We start from the raw sequence: 20,540 nt of genomic DNA on the forward strand, positions 1-20,540 counted from the left end.
GCCACCCACCAGTGTCCTCATTACAAACTTGTGGGCTGGTGCCCTTGTATCCTCTTTCAGAACAAGTTCCCACAAGTAATGAGCTGTCACAGGAGAATACCAGTTAACTCTTTCATATTACAGTGATACAGCAGCTAAAAAGAAATTATTTAGGCAGTTAGTGAGGGTAAGAGAGTCCTCATTAAGGTTTGCCTTTTAACAAAGAGCACTCCCCAAATAATTTCATTTCTAACAAAGAGCAGCCTGTAAAATGGAGCTGCAGACGTAGATAAGCAAGCTGGAAGCTTGCACAGGTGAATGCCGGCAGCTGTGCCAATAGGAAAAGGCTACTTGGAAGCCAGGTATGTTCAACATACAGGCTCGATCTTCCCTTTTCTTTGTCACCATGTGTACAGTAAAAAAGCAGGCAACATGGCACTGGCCAGGTAAAGAACTTATCTGCATAGTGAAATATTAGGTTGGGGCTGCAGCTTCTTCACGTGCTATGTAAATAGAACACCTGGTCCAACCAATCTTTTGGGCCCTGTGTAAATCAGAGACTGCCTCCTCAAGCTCATCTGTAAAACCCCATACGTTTCACCACAGACTGGAAGACCCACTCGGTAGCCCCTCTTTCTTCAGGAGAGAGATCTTTTCTCTTTCTTTCAACTATTAAAACCTTTGCTCTTAACCTCACTTCTTGTTTGTCAGCGTCCTTGTTTTCCTTGGAGTGAGACAACAAACCTCAGGTATTACCCCAGACAAATGACACCGCTTCAACAGTAGGAAAAGCCATGTAACTTAATGTATTTGCATTTTCACGTTGGGAAAGTGAGCTGAAAAATAAATCTCTAGAGGTAAACTTTCATAAGAGTGTGGCAAGCTGACCACTCCTCTGCAAATTAAGCCATGCACATAAAGATCACTTCTGTCTATAACTACCCTGGACAGTTTTCACAAAATCTTTTTAAAAAAAAAACATTCCTGGCACAAATTTTTTGTTCCTACAATCTGCTTTCTTCTACTAGTAATAGATGGCAGGAAAAAAATTAGTTTGTTTTTGAAAGTCCCAGTTTGTGAGTCTCTGGCTAAGAGACATTAGCTGTGCCAAACATTACACTGGCAGTACACATCTTACAGACAGTTCTGTGCCTGGGCTGCACAGAGACACCTTTCTCTAAGAAGCTTATGAGAGGAACATATACAGAAGTTTTTATTGAAGCCTTATCCCAGGCTCCTGGAGAGAAGGTGGGAAGGCTAGCAGAAGGAATCATCTTCTAGTTATTAGGGGTTAACATGGGAAGAGTGGCTGGTGGAGACAAGACTAATGATTTGAACTCAGTTGTGGCCACCAGTCTGTTGGGGCACTTGGTGCTGTGCTGTATCCGTGGGCAGCTGTGCCTCCAACATGGCCTGGGGAGTTGCAGAGCCGGCTGGCACCAGCTTTAGCAATATATCAGCCACTTGCAGAGAAGAATAGGAACCTGCTACACACTAACGGAAATTTATAGCCAATGTAATCTGGAAAATACATAAAACAACCCAGCATCATGAAGCCAAAATACTTCCTGTGGGCTTAAAGCTAATCCTGGACACCTGGTCAGAGAGGTCTAGCTTATTACAGGTTACCTCTGGTATGTGGCATCCTAGCACCAGAAACCCTGGTTAGCTAGCAGTTCATACAGATAGCCTTAGAAATCTGAAGGATTCTGAAGTGGTTTCAAAATCAGTGGACAGAAAGAGGCAGAATAGAGCACAAGAAAAATATGTGGAATTTGTTCTGTGTTATTTTTTAAATTCTCTATTTTTAGACTTGTCAATGTTGTACTAACATTTGAGTTCATGATATGTACTATGTACTACTCTGCACTCAGTAAGGAATAAACTTGTTTTTATATTCCCACTGCCTAGTGCAGTGCATGGACAAATCAAAGGCTCAGTATTTAGACCCTCCAAGACCAATTAGAGTATAAAATCCATAGTATACCTATACATGCACTGTGGCTTTTCTTTTTAACAATTCAGTGACTTTTTATTTATTTATTTATTTTTGAGACAGAGTCTCACTCTGTCGCCCAGGCTGGAGTGCAGTGGTGTGATCTCAGCTCACTGAAACCTCCATCTCCTGGGCTCAAACAATTCTCCTGCCTCAGCCTCCCAAGTAGCTAGGATTACAGGTGCCCACCACCAAACCCAGCTAATTTTCATATTTTTAGTAGAGACATGGTTTCACCATGTTCATCAGCTGGTCTCAAACTCCTGACTTCAGGTGATCTGCCCACCTTGGCCCCACAAAGTGCTGGGATTATAGGCATGAGCCACCGTGCCCAGGCAAACAAATTTTAATGTATGTATAGAGTTGTGCAACTATAATCACAATCAATTTTAAAATAAGTTCATCACCCCCCAAAGAATTTGCACACCATTAGTAATCACTCCACACCAGGCATGGTGTAATCCCAGAACTTTGGGAGGTCAAGGCTGGTCCCAGCTACTCAGGAGGCTGAGGTGGGAGGATTGCTTGAGCTTGGGAGGCAGAGGTTGTGGTGAGCCAAGATCACACCACTGAACCCCAGCCTGGGTGACAGAGTGAGATCACATCTCAAATAAATAAATAAATGTTGAGTAATCACTTCCCATTTCACTTCAGTTGCCCCTACCTCCCTCCATTCCCACCCTCTACCCCTTCTTTCCCCAGCCCCAGGCAACCACTAATAATGCTTTCTGTCTCTATGAATTTGCCTATGCTGAATGCAATGTAAATGAAACAATACCCTATGTGGTGTTTTGTAGCTGACTTCTTTCACTCAGCATGATGTTTTCAAATTTCACTCATGTTGTAGCATGCGTCAGCACCTGCTTCTTTTTATTACTGAATAATATTCCATTGTGTAGAGATGCCTCACTTTACTTAACCATTCATCAGTTGATGAACATTTGGGTTGTTTCCACTCTTTGTTATGATTAATGCTTCTAGAAATATTCATGCATGAGTTTCTGTGTGGACATATGTTTTCATTTCTTTCAGGCATATTTGGGGAGTGGGAACAATTCTGATAGTAGACTTGCTGGGGGTCATGTGGTGACTCTATGTTTAACTACTAGACTGTTTTCCAAAGTGACTGTACCATTTTATATTCCCATCAGCAGTGTATGAGAGCTATGATTTCTCCGTATCCTTGCCAACACTGGTTACATCTGTCTTTTTGACCATAGCCACTGTAGGAGGTATGAAGTAGTATGTACATATGTTTAGATTTGTAGGTCCATGATGGCTAATGGCGTTCAGCATCTTTTCTTGTGTTTTTCAGCCATTTGTGTATCTTTTCTGGAAAAATGTCTATTCAAATTCTTTGCCCTTTAAAAAAAATAGTTATTTTTCTTTTACCTGTTTTTTCTGTTATATTTCTATTTTTTCTCCTATTCTGTGTGCTGTCCTTTCACTTTCTTGATGGTATTCACTGAAGCACAAACATTTTAAATTTTGGGAAAGTCCATATTATCTAGTTTTTCTTTTGTCACTCATCTTTTTGGTATCATATCTAAGAAGGCTTTGCCTAGCACAAGGTCATGAAAAGTTGCTCTTATATTTTCTCCTAAGAGTTTTGTAGTTTTAACTTTTGCATTTAGGTTAATAATTCATTGTGAGTCTACTTTTGTGTATGAAGTAAAGAAGGGGACCAACTTTATTGATTGGTATGTGGATATCCAGTTGTCCCTCCACCATTTGTTGAAAATATTATGCTTTCTTTATTGAATTGTCTTAGCATACTTGTTGAAAATCAATCAACCATAAATGTGCAGGTTTATTTCCAGATTCCACATTCTATTCCATTGATCTCTGTTTCTGCTAGTACCTATATAGTATTGATTATGATAGTTTTGTAATAGGTTTTACAGTTGTCATGAGTCCTCCAACATTTTTCTTCTTTTTCAAAATTCTGTTGGTTATACAGGGTCCCTGAATTTCCACATGAATTTTAGAACCAGTTTACCAATTTCTGCAAATAAGACAACTGAGATTTTTTTTTTTTTTTTTTTTTGAGATGGAGTTTCACTCTTGTTGCCCAGGCTGGAATGCGATGGTGCAATCTTGGCTCACTGCAACCTCTGCCTCCCAGATTCAAGTGATTCTCCTGCCTCAGCCTTCCAAGTAGCTGGGATTACAGGCACCCACCACCATGTCTGGCTAACTTTTTGTATTTTTGGTGAAGACAGGGTTTCACCATGTTGGCCAGGCTGGTCTCAAACTCCTAACCTCAGGTGATCCACCTGCCTTGGCCTCCCAAAGTGCTGGAATAGAAGAAGTGAACCACTGTGCCTGGCTGACAACTGAGATTTTGATAGAGATTGCATATAATCTGTAGATTAACTTGGGGGAGTATTGCCATCTCAACAATAGTAAATCTTCCAATCCATGAACATGTGGTGTCCTTCCATTTATTTAGGTCTTCCTTAATTTCTTTCAACACTGTTTCATAGTTTTCAGTGTACAAGGGTTACCCTTTTTTCTTGAAATTTATTCTTAAGTATTTTATTCTTTTTGATGTTGTTGTAAATAAAATTGTTCTTAATTTTATTTTGAAATTGTTAATTGCTAGTGCATAGAAATACAATTAAATTTTTATAGATTGATCTTATATCTGGCAGTCTTGCTGAAGTTGCCTATTAGCTCTAGTAATTTATTAGTCATTTCCTTAAAAATTTCTATATACAGGATAAAGTCATCTGAAAATAGTGATACTTTCTTCCTTTCTGATCTGGATACCCTTTATTTCTTTTTCATGCTTAATTGCTGTGGCTTAAATTTTCAGTACAACGTTCAATAGAGGTAGTGGTGGACATTCTTGCCTTGTTCCCAATTTAGAGATTAAGTCCGTCTTTCACTATTAAGTATGTTGTTAGCTGTGGCCTTTTGAAGATGCTCCTTATTAGGTTAAAGAGAGTCTCCACTACTGCTGGTTTGCTGGGAGTTTTTTATCATGAATAAGTGCTGAATTTTGTTAGAGGATTTTTCTGCATCTATTTTGATCACACATTTTCTTTTCTTTTTTTTTTATTAATGTGGTGCATTACATTAAGTAATTTTCAAATGTTAAACCAATCTTGCATTTCTGGGATAAAATCTACTTAATTACTGAATATAATCCTTTTAATATGCTGCTGGATTCAGTTTACTAAATTTTAAAAATAATTCTGCATCTATATCCATGAGGAACAGAATATGTAGTTGTCTTTTCTTGTCATATCTTTGTCTGGCTTTAGTATGAGATAACACAGGCATCTTAAAATGTGCCAGGAAACATTCTGTCCTTCTCTATTTTCTAAGAGAGTTTATGTAAGACTGGTATTGTTTCTTCCTTAAAGGTTTAGTAGAATTCACCAGTGAAGTCATGTGGACCTGGGCTTTTAATGCAGAAGATTTTAGATTTTGAATTCGAACCATAGAAGAAATCTCATAATTTAAAAAGATTTTGTAAGATTTGTGTCTTTCTAGGAGTTTTTCTCATTCATAAAAATGGTCTAATATGTTAACATCAGGTGGTTCATACTAACCTCTTCTAATCCTTTTAGTTACCATAGGGTCTGTAGTGATGTTTCCTCTATCATTCTTGATTTGGTCAATTTATGTCTTCTTTCTTTTTGTTGCTCAGGTTAGCTCAGGGGCTAGCTGACTACGAATGATGAGCCAAATCTGGCTTGCAGCCTGTTTTATTGTAGGCTGGGAGTTAAAAATGTTTTTGTTTTTGTTTTTTTTACATTTTTAAAGAGTTGTAAAAAACAAGCAAACAAAAAACATATAGAAGAATATGTGATAGAGACCATACATGGCCTGCAGAGCCTGTAATATTTACTATCTGACTCATTACTAAAGAAATCTACCAACTCCTGGTTAATCCAATGTGCATTTGAGAAGAATGTATACACTCTTCTGTTCAGTGGAGCAGTATAATGTGCCAGTTGATCAATTTGGTTTATGGTGTTGTCATATGCTTACTTATTTTTCTGTTTAACTGTTATATCAATTATTGAGAGAGGATTATTAAAATCTCCAACTATAAGTGTCGAATTGATTCTTTTCTCAATTATTGAGATTTTGCTTCATATAATTTTGAACTCTGTTGTCAAGTGCATACACATTGGTCATTGTTATTTCTTCCAGATGCATTGACTCTTTTATTATTATGAAATGTTCCTTTTTGCCTTTAAAAATATGCATTTTCTTGAATTCAATTTTGTCTGATATTAATATAGCCATTTCAGCTCTCCGATGATGCCGTTTCCATGGTATACCTTTTTCTATCCTGTATTTAAATATAAAATGTGCCTCTTAAAGATAGCATATCATTGGATCTTCATTGTTTATTCATTCTGACAATCTTTATCGTTTGATAAGAGTGCTTAGTCTATTCACAGTAAATATTTTAATGATGAGATAGGTTTACCCCTATGATTTTGTTGTTTACTCTCCATATATCTCATGTCAGTTTTGTTTCTCTGCTCCTCTTTTAAAGTAAACTTTTATGTGTGTTAGAATAGTTTGAAATTTACAGAAAAGTTGCAAAGGTAGTACAGAGCATCTGTTTCTTTTTATTGTCTTCTTTTGTGTTAAACAAATATTTGTAGGTGTTCCATTTTAATTATTTTATTTTTAGCTATGTTTTTGGTTCTATATTGCTTTACAGTCATTGTTCTTAGAATTATAACTGCATCTTCAATGTATCACAGTCTTTCTCAGGGTACACTGATTTAATTTAAATAATATATACCAACTTTCCTCCAGTATAACTCAATTTTCTCTGTTTATTTTTTGTACTGTAATCATCATAAAGATTGATTAATGTATGTTGTAAACTCAGCAATAAAATGTTAGAATTATTGCTTTAAGTAATCTTACAATTATCAAAGAAATCAAAAAATAAAGTATTATATTTGGCCATATATTTACCATGTCTTGTGTTCTTTATGCATTCCTACGTGTAAGGATCTAATTTATTTTATTATGAAGAACTTCCTTTCATATTTCTTAAAGAACAGATCTACCAGCAAGAGTTATTTCAGTTTTTGTTCATCTGGGAACACCTCACTTTCACTTTCATGTTTGAGGAAGAATCACACTGGATGTAGAATTCTTGGTTGACAGCTGAGTTTTAGCATGTTGGATACGCAATTCCATGGCCTTCTGGCCTTCATTGTTTCTGATGAGAAAACAATTGTTAATCTTATTAATGGTCCACTATCTGCAAGGAGTCCTTTTCTTTTGCTGCTTTCAACATTTTCTCATTTTCTTTTGCTTACAACTATATGACTATCTGCCTATCTGGGGATCTCTGTCTATGTTTTCTATATCTAAGGATTGTTGAGCATCTTGAATCTATAATGTTTATCATCAAATTGTGAATTTTGGGTAATTATTTTTTCAAATATTTTTCTGCTTCTTCCTCTCTCTTTTCTGCTAGTATACTTGATGTTTTCCTATAGATATCTGAGGCTCCGTTTATTCTTCTTCAATATTTTTTCTCTCTGTTCTTCAGAGAGTAGTTTCTATTGGTTAGTTTCTATGGATCAATCTTTAAATTTATTTATTTATTATTCTGTTATCTGCAATTTGCTGTTGAGTCCATCTAAGTCTTCTTTTTTTTCATTTTGGTTATTGTTTTCAACTTTAGAACTAGCTTTTAATTTGTTTATAGTTTCTATTTCTATTGAGATTTTCTATTGAGTCATTGTGATATTTTCCTTTAATTCTTTGAACATATTTATAACAGATACTTTGAAACCTTTGTCTATTAAATCAAAAATCTATGCTCATCCAGAGTCAGTACATTTTGACTATTTTTTCTTCCTGAATATGAGTCACACATTTTTGGGCTTTTTTTTCAATCCAGTAATTTTTAAACTAAAATTGGACATTTTGTACAATATATTTTAGCAACTGTATATTTTGTTTTATTTTTCTTAAGGTGGATGTTGTTTATCATTGCCTGGATTTAAACTCTGAAGTCTGTCTCCCCTATGGTGTGCCAGATATTAATCTACTAATGTTTTTATGCTTCTTTATATTTTTTGGCCTTACCTAAGGGCTGTCCCATGTCTGCGTAGCTCTACAGTAAGCCAGTGTTTTAGATGGTGCTCAAACACTTCGAGTCTGTAAGGCTTACACCCTCTGCTGAGGTATCTGTGTGTAGGTTCAAGAATGCATCATAATTTTAAGTGTCCCTAGGCTTTCACGTTTGGTCAAGTTCTCTTGAGTCTCTCTTCCATGCTGTATAGTTTTCCAGTTGCCCTGTACCATGTGAAGGACTTATCTTAGTTTTTCTGTGGCTCTCTTATTTCTAAGACTTTCTTGTTAAATGCTAGTTGTCTCATTGCTTGCTTTAATCAGGTCCCCAGTCTCAGGCTAGTGAAACTGCAGACTTTCCTTTGTAAAAGAAACCAGAACTGCACATAACCAAAGCAGTAAAACAGATTTTATTCAGGAACTATTGCAAAAGGGGACAAGAGACCTCAGTACATGGTATGCTCAATTCCAAACACAGCAAAGACAAGTGAGAATTTTTAGCCAAGGAGGAGGTTGTAGGGATATGGTGTATGAAAAAATTACTAATAGGAGACATCAAGGGTAGTGAAAATTCTTACTAAACTAACCTAGAAGTATTCTTGCTAAAGGTAGGTGATATGGTTTGGCTGTGTCCCGACCCAAATCTCATCTTGAATTGCTGTTTCCATAATTCCCACCTGTTGTGGGAGGGACCTAGTGGGAGGAAATTGAATCATGGGGGTGGGTCTTTCCTGTGCTGTTCTCATGATGCTGAATAAGTCTCACAAGATCTGATGGTTTTATAAAGGGCCCTTCCCCTGCACACACTCTCTTGCCTGTTGCCATGGTAAGATGTGCCTTTGCTCCTCCTTTGCTTCTGCCATGATTGTGTGACCTCCCCAGCCATGTGGAACTGTGAGTCCATTAACCTTTTTTCCAAAATTACTCAATCTTGAGTATGTCTTTATTAGTAGCATGAGAACAGATTAATACAGTAAATTGGTACCAGTAGAGTGGGGTGCTGCTGTCAAGATACCCAAAAACATGGAAGCGATTTTGGGACCAGATAAGAGACAGAGCTTGGAACAGTTTGGAGGGCTTAGAAGAAGACAGAAAGATGTGGGAAAATATGGAACTTTCTAGAGACTTGTTCAATGGTTTTGCCCAAAATGCTAACAGCAATATGGACAATAAGGTCCAGACTGAGGTGGTTTCAGATGGAGAAAAGGAACTTGTTTGGAACTGGAGTAAAGGTCTTTTTTGTTGTGCTTTAGCAAAGAGAGTGGAGGCATTTTGCCCCTGCCCTATAGATATGTGGAACTTGGAACTTGAAAGAGATGATTTAGGGTATCTTGCAGAAAAAAATTTCTAAGCAACAAAGTTTCAAGAGGAAGCAGAACATAATTGGAAAATTTGTAGCCTGACAATGCAATAGAAAAGAAAATCTCATTTTCTGGGGAGAAATTCAAGCCTGCCACAGAAATTTCCATAAGTAACAAGGAGACGAATGTTAATCACCAAGACAATGGGGAAAATGTCTCCAGGGAATGTCAGATACCTTTGTGGCAACTCTCCCATCACAGGTCTAGAGGACTGGGGGAAAAAATGGTGTCATGGGTCAGGCCCAGTTCCCCCTGCTGTGTACCACCTAGGGACTTGGTCCTCTATGTGTCAGCTATTCCAGCCATGGTTAAAAGGGGACAAGGTACAGCTCAGGCCATGGCTTCATTGGGTACAAGCCCCAAGCCTTGGCAGTTTACACATGGTATTAATTCTGTGGGCGCATGGAAGTCAAGAATTAAGGTTTTGGAACTTCCGTCTAAATTTCAGAGGATGTATGGACATGCCTGGATGTCCAGGCAGAAGTTTGCTGCAGGGGTGGGGCCCTCATGGAGAACCTTTGCTAGGGCAGTGCAGAAGGGAAATGTGGGGTTGAAGCCCTCACACAGAGTCCCTACTGAGTCACTGACTAGTGGAGCTGTGAGAAGAGGGCCACCATCCTCCAGACCCCAGAATGGTAGATTCATCAATAGCTTGTACCATGCACCTAGAAAAGCCTCAGACACTCAACACCAACCAGTGAAAGCAGCCTGGAGGGAGGCTGTACCAAGCAAAGCCACAGAGGCAGAGCTGCCTGAGGCCAAGGGAGCCCACCTCTTGCATCAGCATGACCTGGATGTGAGACATAAAGTCAAAGGAGATTATTTCAGAGCTTTAAGATTTGGCTGTCCTGCTGGATTTCAGACTTGCATAGGTCCTGTAGCCCCTTCATTTTGGCCACTTTCTCACATTTGGAATGGGTCTATTTACCCAATGTCTGTACCCTCATTATATCTAGGAAGTAACTAACTTGCTGTTTGATTTTTCAGGCTCATAGGTGGAAGGGACTTGGCTTGTCTTGGATGAGACTTTGGATTGTGGACTTTTGAGTTAATGCTGAAATCAGTTAAGACTTTGGGGGACTGTTGGGAAGGCATGATTGGTTTTCAAATGTGAGGACATGAAGTTTGGGAGTGGGCAGGGGTGGAATGATATGGTTTGGCTGTGTCCCCACCCAAATCTCATCTTGAATTGTAGCTCTCATAATTCCCATGTGTTGTGAGAGGGACTCAGTGGGAAGTAATTGAATCATGAGGGCAGGTCTTTCCCATGTTGTTCTCATGATAGTGAATAAGTCTCACAAGATCTGATGGTTTTATAAAGGGGAGTTCCCCTGCACATGCTCTTTTGCCTATTGCCATGAAAGATGTGTCTTTGCTCCTCTTTTGCTTCCACCATGATTGTGAGACTGCCCAAGCCATGTGGAACTGTGAGTCAATTAAACCTCTTTCCTTTACAAATTACCCAGTCTTGGGTATGTCTTTATTGGCAGTGTGAGAACAGACTAATACAGCAGGCCAGAGGGATCAGACATTACTTAAGAGATGACATGGGATTGTCACAGAGGGTCATGACTGAAACTTGTCAAGGTTCTTGGCATTTTGAACAAAGAATTGGACAAAACACCCAGCAAAGCAAAGAAAGAATGAAGCAACAAAAGAACAAAAGCAGGGATTTATTGAAAATGAAAGTACACTCCACAGCGTGGGAGCAGACCCGAGCAGTGGTTCAAGGGCCTGGATACAGAATCTTCTTGGGTCCAAATACCCCCTAGAAGTTTCCCATTGGCCACTTCATGCTCACCACATGTAAGTGAAGTGGTGGCCTGCAATCAGTCTGCCCAGTTGTAGAAAGCAGCCAACCAGAGGCTGAAGTGAAGTTACAAAGATCACACTCCTCTGCAAACATCTGATTGGTTGCAAAAAGCAACCAATCAGAAGCTAGGGTGAAGTTACAAAGTTGCAAACCAAAACTCCACCCACAATCAGTCTGATTTGTGGCGGATAGTCAATTTCCCATCTGCCTCACAGAAAAGGTCAAAGGGAATAGTCTCTGGTCCTTTTGTTACTTAATTTGGAAAGTTAGGGGTTTTCCTTTCAATTTAGTTCTAGGAAGTTGGCATGAAACAGCCTTAGGTTCCTTGACTCCAGACCTATTCTCCTGCCTCAGGATGAGGAATTTGATCAGATATTGACAGTGATCAGATATTGAGGTGGGGAATTCTTGCTAAAATGACTTAGTAGGCTTCTCACTAAAATTGAGCTGTGCAGGCATGAGGAGAAGGCCCAACAATGAGGGTTAAATCAGGCACAGAGGAGCTGACTAAAGTTTGGTGAAGGAGAGAGTCTTTGTCACCTTCTCCTTTCTCAATCAAGTTCATCACTCTTTGCCAACAAAGTCATAGGGAGTTTTCACCCCAACTCCAGCCCCCAAAAGGAATATTTATTCTGGCAATAAAGTTGCTGATTTTTGCAACCATCACAACAATGGTCAAATTACCACTTTTGCTAACAAAGCTATGGACAAGGGGATAGGGAAGCAGCCCCAGGCAATAAGGCCACAGACTCTTACACAAACTCTAGCACTTTTATTAAGAATGTGTCTTCAGGCCTGGTGGGGTGGCTCATCCCTGCAATCCCAGCATTTTGGGAGGGCAAGGTGGGTGAATCATCTGAGGTCAAGATTTTGAGACCAGCCTGGCCAACATGGGTGAAACCCCGTTTCTATTAAAATACACAAAATTAGCTGGGCATGGGCATATGCCTGTAATCCCAACTACTCAGGAGGCTGAGGCAGGAGAATTGCTCAAACCCAGGAGGCAGAAGTTGCAGTGAGCTGAGGCTGTGCCACTGCCCTCTAGCCTGGGTGACAGAGTGAGACTCTGTCTCAAAAACGAGTCTTTACTCGTTGTCCATCTTTGTTTGACTTTTAGTACCCTAAGGTTATTTCAGACAATCTTGTCAGTATTATATTAAAGGTTGTTATTTCAGACAATCTTGTGCAGTATTATATGCATTCTTACAGACAGAGATTGCTGACCTCTTCACACTGCCATGATTCGAAGACCCTCTAAAGGCTCTTGGTCAGAGTCTTTTACATATCAAAGCATGTTGTGAATAACCAAATGGGCAACATAGAATTGAGTGTTTTTAACCTCTGTGGCAGTGGAACTCTGCCCCCACTCTTTTTCCAGGAGCGTCTGATTTATTTCTCAAAGTTTAATGCAGAAGACTTACATGGAAAGGTTAGTAAGACGCAGATTCCTGGGCTCCCACTCCAGAGGTACAGGTTGTGTAGATCTGGGCTGCATACATATGACTTTAAACAGTAGTCTGAAAACCACACCTTGCCCTTTGTTCCATAGAGTGCATCCGTTCATAAGCTCCTACACCTCTCAATAAAAAGGCATTTACTTCTTTTCACTTAGTGTTTAAAAAGACTGATAGAAAAGAGATGGTGCTATATGTTCACCAAGTCTGTTTTATATTCTTCCTTGATGGGAACATGTAAAACTACACTTACAAGTCCCTTGGAGCTGGCTGGGACCACATGATTACATCTGGTCAAAGATATGTGAATGAGGCAGTCAAGTGTAAAGGAGTTCCCAGAATAACTCCAACCAGCCTGTACACTGGTAGTATGCACTGGGGTGGAGCCACAGAAGTTCCGCCATTTGCAGTCGGGAGGAGCCTGGCCCCTCCTCTTCCTGGGTGGAAACTGGAATTCAATCTGTGAGGCAGGAAGCATGTACTAGCCGGACTCTCATTCTGCTGAGAGTCCCTGTTTCCCTTTTTGCCCAATAAATCCCATTTTTCTCACTCTTCAAATTGTCCACGAGCCTAATTTTTCATGGTCGTGTGACAAGGACCCTGTCTTTAGTTGAACTAGGGAAAAGTCTTGCAACATGAGCAGGAGGAATGAGTTGATCACTTTCCAGCCATGGCAGTAGGGAGCCCATGTTCAGTTCTTCAATCTCTTGCCTTCTGTTTGGTGTGAACGGTAGTGGCCTCCTCATATAAAGATGGCAGAGCTACAGGTTTGACAAAAGTCTGGATCCTGAAGACTCGCACAGTCAACAGCTGCCTGTGGAGGATAAAGGGCTTTGGGGGAGCAAGAAATAAGCTTTTAGTGCTAAGCCATTGAGATTTGGAGTTGTGTGTTACCACATCATGAATCTAGCCTATTTTGAGTTGGGGTTATAGAAAGGGCAACAGTGAAATTACCTTCTGAAGCAGCTCAAAGGATTGAGGAAAGAAAATATGATTAACAGGAAACCTAGGATCTCAAAAATGAAAACTTAGCATACGCCAGCGTCATTTGATCCTGCTCCTTCCGTGGTGAGGTAATAGTCGCAATCCACAGGCCTTTCCTGCAGTTGTTAAGGTCTGACCTTTTAAGTGGAAAACAATGCCTTAGGCCTAATCTAAAGGACAGATGCAAAAAAAAAAAAAAAAAGTCAATCAACTCAGCCCATCTATCCAGAACCTGTATTTGTAAATGGTTTTATTTTCAAGATGAAGATAAAAACAAGAGTCTTTCCATTTTAATCTTCCATTTAATCTTCCATTAACCAGCATATTTTGTTAATTATAATCTATAGCCTACCCCTTGGGTCTTTCATTATTTGAGATTTTACCATGCAATGATTTTAACAATAAATAAACACCAAGGAGGGAGAAAATAGGTGGTATACTTCATAATACAAAAAAATAAATAAATACAATTAGTAAAATTGCTTTCAGCAGGGAAACACTTTAAACTATCTAGGAAAGGCAACAGTTCAATTAAATATAACTGGCTGTATTTTCTGTTTAAACAGTGAATGTGAGTCAAAGATTCATGACTTCCTCAAGCTTGCTTCACACTGCTTGCCCGTCCCCCACCCGCATCTAGCACCAGTCTGTCCTTGGCCCACCCAGCAGGAAAGAAGTGTGATGTATGTGTGTTCTATCATGGAATTAATCAGCAGACAGTATGTCGGGGTTAGGTTGGAGAAAATTAAAGGCACACTTGCAGCTCATAGAAAATACTGTGAACCCATTTGGTGAGAGTAACAGACATGCTATGAAAGTCAAATGGCCAACCTTTCCTCCCTTTGCCTTTATTAACATTGACATTTGCATGAAAATTGAATCCTGGTTTCCTGGGGGCTCATCTGCTCCTGCAGCTTCCCCTTACTTGAAGGCTTAATCTTCTGTTGGTGACATGATAATCAGTTCTCCAGCAAGCAATTATGATGTCACAAAGAGGCAATTATCACTTCAGGTGAGAAAATAAACAGCCCACACACATGATGACTTGAAATCTTTACGATTATCTTAATGTAATTTTTCTTTTAAAAGATTTCATATGAGAAAATGACTATAAGCCTAGATAAAGAACCCACAAGGTAGTGGTAGAAGTGTTCATTCTAGGCCCTAAGTTAAATATTTGTACATGTTCCCCAAATCCTTACTAAACATTTCTGAGGTGGCTTCTCCCTCTTCCAATATCCCCTGCAAAGTGTGGCATACTGACTTCCATGGAGACCCATCTGTTGGTCCTCAATGCTTTTCCTCTTTCAAAGCAAAATGAACAGAAGTTGATCTAACTGAAATAATATCACGGAATGGTACCATTAATCAGGAGGAAAAACAATCCATTGCACAAAAGTTGGAGAATGTATATAAGTAGAAAGAAATAATTAAAAATTATTTATAATCCTACCACCCAGAGTAAACCATAGTATTTTAGTTCTAGTCTTTTCTTTTTTTCTTTTTTTGTTTTGAGATGGAGTCTTGTTCTGTTGCCCAGGCTGGAGTGCAGTGGCGTGATCTTGGCTCACTGCAAGCTCCGCCTCCCGGATTCACACCATTCTCCTGCCTCAGCCTCCCGAGTAGCTGGGACTACAGGCACCCGCCACCACGCCCGGCTAATTTTTTGTATTTTTTAGTAGAGATGGGGTTTCACTGTGGTCTTGATCTAACCTCGTGATCCTCCCGCCTTGGCCTCCCAAAGTGCTGGGATTACAGGTGTGAGCCAACTCTCCTGGCCTAGTTCTAGTCTTTTCTTTCTTCAGTGGGTTGGGGTGTGTGTGTGTGTGCGTGTGGTTTGTCTAATAATAATTAAATCCCAAAGTACACCCTGTTTTGTCATCTGCTTTTTCATTTGACCATTTGTTGTGAACACCCTTGCATTACACTATTATATTTGAAAGAAAGGAAAATAGTAGTCTTAGGATAAGAAGCTCTCTAGGCAGGCCATTTCTTTTTCTTTTAAAAAAGTTTATTATTTTATTATTTTTTTCAGCTTTATGGAGGTAATTGACAAATAAAAACTGTCAATAATCTCCATAAAAATTGATGTATGTATACATTGTGAAAGGATTACCGCAATGAATATGCATCATCTCACATAGTTACTTCTGTGTGGGTCGTAAGAATGTCAGCAGTGTTTGGACGAGAGCAACTCCACCTTGCATAGGGGCTGGATAAAATAAGGCTGAGACCTACTGGGCTGCATTCCCAGAAGGTTAGGTGTTCTTAGTCACAGTATGAGACAGGAGGTCGGCACAGGATACAGATCACAAAGACCTTGCTGATAGAACAGCAAGCAGTGAAGAAGCCAGCCAAAACCCACCAAAACCAAGATGGCGACGAGAGTGACCTCTGTTTGTCCTCACTGATCATTACAGTCTAATTCTAATTTATTAGCATATTAAAAGACACTCCCACCAGTGCCATGACAGTCTACAAATGCCATGGCAATGTCCAGAAGTTACCCTGTATGGTCTAAAAAGGGGAGGAACCCTCAGTTCTGGGATTTGCCCACCTCTTTCCCAGAAAACTCATGAATAATCCACCCCTTGTTTGGTATATAATCAAGAAATAACTATAAGTATACTCAGGTGAGTAGCCCATGCTGCTGGCCTACTTATGGAGTAGCCATTCTTCTTCTTCTTCTTTTTTTTTTTTTTTTTTTTTGAGACAGAGCATTGCTCTGTCACCCAGGCTGGAGTGCAGTGTGTGATCTCAGCTCACTGTAGCCTCTGCCTCTCGGGTTGAAGTGATTCTCCTGCCTCAGCCTCCGGAGTAGCTGGGATTACAGGCACCTGCACCACATCTGGCTAATTTTTGTATTTTTCGTAGAGATGGAGTTTTGCCATATTGGCCAGACTGGTCTCAAACTCCTGGCCTTATGTGATTCACCTACCTCAGCCTTCCAAAGTGCTGGGTGTGGACCACTGTGCCTGGCCAGAGTAGCTATTCTTTTCTTCCTTTACTTTCTTAATAAACTTGCTGTCACTTTGTGGACTTGCCCTGAATTCTCTCAAGTGTGAGGCCCAAGAACCCTCTCTTGGGGTCTAGATGTGGACCCCTTTCTGGCAACAAGACTACTTGAGATCTATTCTCTTAGCATATTCCTGGTATTCAATATATGATTGTTAACTATGGTCACCCTGCTATATATTAGGTCTCCAGAATCATTCATAACTGCAAGTTTGCACCCTATGACCAATACCTCCCTATTTCCCCTCACCCCCTGGCTCCTGGTAGCACCCTTCCACTCTCTGCTTCTGTGCTTTCAACTTTTATAGATTCCACATGTAAGTGAGATCATGCACTGTTTTTCTTCCTGTGCCTGGCTTGTTTCACTTAGCATAAGGTCCTCCAGGTTCATCCATGTTGCAACAAATGGCAGGATCTCCTTAGTATTCCATTGTGTGTGTGTGTGTGTGTATACACCCACATATATATAGTGCATATGCATATGTATATGGTATTATTATATATCTAATCACAATTTCTTTACTCATACACCTGTCAATGGACTCTTAGGTAGTTTCCATTCTTGACCATTGTGAATAATGCTGCAATGAACACAGAAGCACGGATTAGCGAGGCCATTTTCAATGTCGCTAAAGAGACAAGGTTTGATTCTGGCCAATCAGAGTGTTAAATGCACTGGGTCATTTGGCTAATAACTGGGCAATTGGGTCAAGGCAGAGATATCCAACAGTGACCACCTATCAAGTAGGACAGACTTAGAGTAAACAGAGCCACTTAGGCCAAGAGTGACTGTGCTGTGACTTCAACCATTGCAGTCCCAGGAGTAAGCTCTGCTCACTCAGTCCTCATGAGCACAGGTCCCTGTCCTCCATGAGTGCTCTCTTTTCCAATACACGATCACAAGGTTTTAATTGTTAACCTTAAAAAGGCTTCTGTACATGTTGACTTCCCTTTAGAGTATAAATACCTTAAGAGTCTCCTCTGAAAATTATCTACAGATTCTCAAAAGCTAGCGTAAAGAAGTAGAGAATCTTGCCTATAAGAAATTATCCTATTGGCTCTTCCAGAACTTTTTACCATCCCAAGCTGCCTGACACAGTTCGATTAGAGAAGAGGAAGTCTTAGTACCAACCACAGTCAGGACCATGAGACACAGAAGGAGGAGGAAAGAGAACCCACTAGTCTTGGTTTCTGAGAGTGCCGCTCATAGGACATTACAGTGAAAGACTTAGGGAGTGAGAAATCCTGGGGCAGCTTCAAGGGGCAGGAAAACTGGAGAAGAAAGGAAATTTATAAAATTGCTGTTGTGCAGAATAAGTTGGGTCATTTAAAATATTTTTTTTTTTTTGAGGAGGCAAGGGAGGGCTGAAATTACTTTTAATATATGCCAGGCCCAAAGTGTTTCTTTAAATCTAATGCTCAGATGAGACCGAGCCATGTGGGACCTTGGTTTATATCTGGGCTTCTCAAGCAGAGAAACAAATGCCTAAATGGGTCACCACACACACATCATGGTTCTATTATAGTATCTTTCAAATTTTCTTATTTGCTCACAATTCTATTTTCTTATTTGCTCACAATTCTATTACTTCCACTGGACACTAATCTTTTCCAGAACAAGGCCTTTTTTGTTACTAATGAACCCCTCTTCCTCTCCCCATTGAGCACCTGTATTAATTAGGAGAGTTCAGCTGGCTGGAATAAGGACTCCCCAAAATGCAGTGTGTTAAACAAGCTAGAAGTTTATTTCTCTTTCACATATCTGTGAGGAGGTAGGCGGTCCAGGGCTGGTTGGGTGGCCCTGCCATGCTCAAAATAGAGTTCACGGCCAGGCGCGGTGGCTCAAGCCTGTAATCCCAGCACTTAGGGAGGCCAAGACGGGCGGATCACGAGGTCAGGAGATCGAGACCATCCTGGCTAACATGGCGAAACCTCGTCTCTACTAAAAAATACAAAAAAACTAGCCTGGCGAGGTGGCGGGCGCCTGTAGTCCCAGCTACTCGGGATTGGGAGGCTGAGGCAGGAGAATGGCGTAAACCCGAGAGGCGGAGCTTGCAGTGAGCTGAGATCCGGCCACTGCACTCCAGCCTGGGCAACAGAGCCAGACTCCGTCTCAAAAAAAAAAAAAAAAAATAGAGTTCACTCTGGGTCCAAGGTAGTTAATTCAGTTCTTACCATCACATACATATCTGAACCAGCAGGAAGGAGAAAAGGTTGTGTCCTTACTTTAAGGCACTCCACTTCCAGCATACGCCCCCTCACTCTGACTAGCTTGTCTCCATTTCACATGTAAGGGTTTCATCCCTAGCTTCTGTGTTGTCATTATATCATAACTTGCTTTAAAGTCCCTAATGTAATTTACTGTATCATTGTCTCTTCTGGTACCTGTCAGTACTTAGCACCATGCTCAGTACCCAAAGGCACACAAAAGGTACTTGCTGACTGAGATATTGGGCTGTTTGCAGAATGTCTGCACCAACAGTGGTGCAAGAGCAATATGCATTCAGTAGAAACCTTACTTTGCTTGGATTTTGAATTTTGATCTTGTCTGGGGCTAATGATATGTGGTACAATGCTCTTACATGAGATATTCAGCCCTTTACTGTAAAACAGTCTTTGTGTTAGCTGAGTTTGCCCAGCTGTAGGCTAATGTATGTGTTCTGAGCATGTTGAGGGTAGGCTAGGCTGAGCTATGATGTTCAGTAGGATAGGTGTATAAAGTGCTTTTTCAACTTAATACTTTCCACTTACAATAGGCTTATTGGGTGGGACCCGTCATCGTCAGGTGAGGAACATCTGTACACTCAGACATGTATGTTCTGTGTTTTTCCATCTCCTCTGAGGTGATGACTTTGCAGCTCAGTTGCAGATATGGTGCTTTGGATTAAGGCATGCATTCTATGGGGTAATTGTCTTAGCTCTGGGAACTATATCTGGGGGTCAGACATTAAGAGACTAACCTAATTATGTTTCCAGATGTGAAGATACGTACCTGCCCATGTCATCCTTTCCACAGGCATTAGCTACCTATTTTTCCTGATAGAGAAACTCTGGGGCAGACCTTTCCAAATTAGGTTTTGTATTGTGGAGCTACAAGGAAATTATTTTTACATCTGCTTTATTCTTTAAAAGCAGAGAAGAAATACCCCACTTTGATTTTCCAGATCTCCGGCGTAAGCCTGTTCTATATTTGGGGAGAGTTACTGTTGAGTATACAGTATCTGTTTTTCCAATAATCCATTTGAGATGATACTGTTCTTTTCACTTTTTTTTTGGAGACACAGTTTCACTCTTGTTGCCCAGGCTGGAGTGCAATGGTGTGATCTCGGCTCACTACAACCTCCATCTCTCAGGTTCAAGCAATTCTCCTGCCTCCTGAGTTGCTGGGATTACAGGTGCACATCACCACACTGGCTAATTTTTAATGTTCTTGAATTTAACCATAATTATTCCACAGAGGACCATTGGAAGTAAAATTTGTAGACCAGGTTCAATATGCCAGCTGAGGCCACATGTTGGGAAGACACTGTGAAGTGACATCAGCATGGGCTTTGGAATCAAAGACAACTGGTTAGTAATTCTAGTTACACCTTCACTAGAAGAGGAACTTGGGAAAACCACTTAACTCTTTGAGCCTCAGTTTCTCCAGTATAAAATTTTGACAATAATATCTACCTTATTTTACGGATTAAATAAGACAAAGTGTGTGCAACCAGAACACAATCATAAAATGACTTTGAGCTTTCCAGTCACTGCCCTGAGTTACGGGACATCAAACCTCTTTCTCCAGCTGGGTCACGCCTCCGTTCATAACACCTTGGGCAGATTCTATAATTTGAGGGTCACTTCCGGTTACAAAAATTTAGTTAATT

This window comes from Colobus angolensis, unplaced genomic scaffold, assembly GCF_000951035.1.
Source record: "Colobus angolensis palliatus isolate OR3802 unplaced genomic scaffold, Cang.pa_1.0 Scaffold42, whole genome shotgun sequence".
NCBI lineage: Eukaryota > Metazoa > Chordata > Mammalia > Primates > Cercopithecidae > Colobus > Colobus angolensis.